Source organism: Saccopteryx bilineata, chromosome 1 (assembly GCF_036850765.1).
Source record: "Saccopteryx bilineata isolate mSacBil1 chromosome 1, mSacBil1_pri_phased_curated, whole genome shotgun sequence".
In the NCBI taxonomy this organism is placed as follows: Eukaryota; Metazoa; Chordata; class Mammalia; order Chiroptera; family Emballonuridae; genus Saccopteryx; species Saccopteryx bilineata.
In genome coordinates, this window is record NC_089490.1 from 13,876,889 (window position 1) to 13,880,288 (window position 3,400).

Here is a 3,400-nt window from a genome sequence, read left to right on the forward strand (position 1 = left end):
ACAATAAAAATAATGGACTGGAAATCAGAAGTCCTTTCCCTGTTTTCTGAGCAGTGCATAACCCCCTCCCCCCAGACTCGGAGGTGACCCTTCAGAGAGGAGCCCATAGGACCGGGTTGGGGATTGCCTTTCTCCAGCTTGGCAATCTTACGGTCAGAGTGAAGATAAATTAGGAAATACATTGAAATGGGCAACATCCATGTATTTGTTTTTCTCATATACTTTGTCCCATGCTCACCCTCACGGCAAACATTCATTTAGGACCAACAGCAGGCCAGGCATTAGACTAGGGCAGTGGTTCTCAAACTTTTTGAAGTCAGGGCACATTTTAAATCCTACGAATAATTGTAGGCACACTATATACAAATTTCTGAGAAATATGTTATAATAATTAAGTCAAATATTAAAGAAAAAACAAAGTCCAACTGTGCTCTTATGGTAATTAAACAAAAACAATTATGACAAAATTAAATTTATTCTGACATTAAAAGAAACATTTTTATGTTACATTTTTTGAGTTATGCTTTTTAGAATTCGTAAAAAAGAGGGGTTAAAAAATTAAAAAATGACAAAAAAGTTATCTTTATATATATATAGATACATTCTTAGTAAGATTTAGTAAATTCGGCAGGTCCCAGCACAAATGTGTTAAGTTTTTTCATACTTGTGTTTATGAGAAACATGAGCCTGATGTGTCTTAGCGATTTCTTCAATGTTTGGGCATATATTTGAAAGGCAAACTCTCATTTCCTTGTGAATACATTGAAGAATTCCTCTCTTTTTACTCTTAATTATGTTGAGTGCAGAAAACTCCCACCATACCGATCATCTTAACTTTACACCAAACAAAGGATAGAAGAAACTTGTCTCCAGTCTTTCCAGGGAAAATGGGGGGTAGTGTAAACAATCCAGCACCACAGCTTAACAGCCTTTTGCAACCTAATCAGACAAGTGAGGTGGGGGGTTGGGCAGACTGTCAGCTTACCGCCAATTTCCTACACCTCTGTCCCCCAAAAATCTAAACTCCAAAAACCCTGTTGGTTTTTTGGTCCCCAACAGGCACATATTTCTCTGGAATACCATAGGGCACACCTGGAAATCTTCTAGGGCGCACCAGTGCACCCCGGCACACACTTTGAAAATCACTGGACTAAGGGCTCTGACTAGCAGAGAAGAAAAACAACTAGGCCTTGCCCTGTAGGACTTACTAGCTAACTCTTACGTCAGGATTACTGTTGTGTCTCAACCCTGAAACAACCCTCTGAGATATCATCTGTTTGAAAGACGAGGAAATGGAGGCACAGCCAAAGCCACACACACCAGTAAGAGGCAGGGTTCCGCCTCTGGGCAGCCAGGCTCTCGAGTTCGTACTCTTAAGCTGTGTCACCTGCTTAGTTTCGTGGGGGGAAGGATGCCTAAGTAAATAAATACAATGTACAGTGGTAGGTGTACAGAATACCACAGGAACGAAGAAAACAAACAGAAAAGGACCCACTCAGCTCAGGACTTGAGGAGGGGCGAGGAGAGAGGCATTGCCTGTATGAGATGATACCTGGGCAGCATTTGAAAGCAGGACTAGGAATCAGCTGGGAACAGAGGGAGGAAAGAAACTCCAGTCAGGGAGGACCACATGGTTGGTGTGTGTGGGGAACCAGAAACAGCCTGGCATCCCCGGAGAATAAAAATCAGGGAGGAGGTAGGAGACAGTTTGCTCCACAGCCGCTTAGGGGAGCCCTTCAATGCGCAGGCATGGCGCTTGGCGCTAAGGAACTTGAACGTGAGCTATCCAATACCGTGCTCCCTTACTAATGTGACTTTTCGAAACAACCTCCCAGCAAAGGACACAGCCGCCTGGGAGCAGAAGGGAACTTGCTCAACCTCATAAAAAGCCTCTATGGAAAACCCACAGCGAGCATCCTCTTCAATGATGAAAGACCGAATGTCTTCCCTCTGAAGGTCGTGAACAAGATCAGGATGTCCACTCTTCCCTACTTCTACTCGGTATTGGACTAGAGTTTCTAGACCGGGTCATTAGTCAAGGAAGTTATATAAGATGCACCCCAGTTGGAAAGAAAATGGACATTTGAAGATAAAATGGGTACATCATAGTTTTGAATGCCACTTAATGGAATTTAACTATAACAGCAATTCGACACCCACCATCATCCATTTCCATATGTAAGAAAAAAAAAGTAATATCGCTTTGTTAATGATACATTTTATATTGCTCCCTGTTCTCCTTGAACTGGTATTTCTATTCCCTTTTCCTCTCACTGAAGTTTATCCTCAGGTAATGCAGTTTTATGCTTGAAAATCTATCACACTTCCACACATTGAAATTTAATTGGTAAGAACATTTCCTGGAATCATGATCTCCCTAAAAAACGTTTTAAACCTATCATTGCCAGTATTAGCATTGCGTGATTAATCAAAATATTGAATAGCATCACTTTTTGATAAAGGGAATTTTTATTGCAGATGTATTTCAGTGCAGTAGTAGGTGATTTTGCTCAAGTCCATCATTCTATTCCTTTTTTTTTTTTTTTGGAAAACTTGTTCACATAAAATAAATATATGGGAATGGAAAGGGTTTAGCTTTAGCATTATCATTCAGTTTGGGGTTTTTTTGTTTGTTTGTTTATTTGTTTTTTGAATTCCTTCCAAATAATGTGCCCCAAACCATGTAATAATCATCATCAAAGCTTATTTTAATGACCCATGAGCTGACAACTCCAGGAGGTACTTACCCAATTTTGTTAAAAGCAAATGATTGGAAAACGTCTGACTTGCAAAGGGAAGTGCTAGCAGCTAGTCATGAAAGATGTCTTCTTGCCCAGTGCAGACACCAGTGTTTCAGTATGGGGTGGGCACAGGTAGGTTTACAGTTGTTCATATGGAAGAATAACACAGTAATTAGTATATATTACAAGAATAAATGCTGTGGACCCTGGCTGGTTGGCTCAGTGGTAGAGCATCAGCCCGGCGTGTGGAAGTTCCGGGTTCGATTTCTGGCCAGGGCACACAGGAGAATTGCCCATCTGCTTCTACACCCTTCCCCCTCTTTTTTCTCTCTGTCTCTCTCTTCCCCTCCCACAGCCAAGGCTCCATTAGAGCAAAGTTGGCCTGGGCGCTGAGGATGGCTCCATGGCCTCCACCTCAGGCGCTAGAATGGTTCTGGTTGCAATGGAACAATGCCCCAGAGCATCACCCCTGGTGGGCATGCCGGGTGGATCCCAGTCGGGTGCATACAGGAGTCTGTCTCTCTGCTTCCCTGCTTCTCACTTCAGAAAAATGCAACAACAACAACAAAAAAGAGAGAGAGAGAGAATAAACACTGTGTTTCATGTACTCACAGCTGTAAATCTGATGTTGCCCACCCTGTATGTCCCTTTGTTTGGAC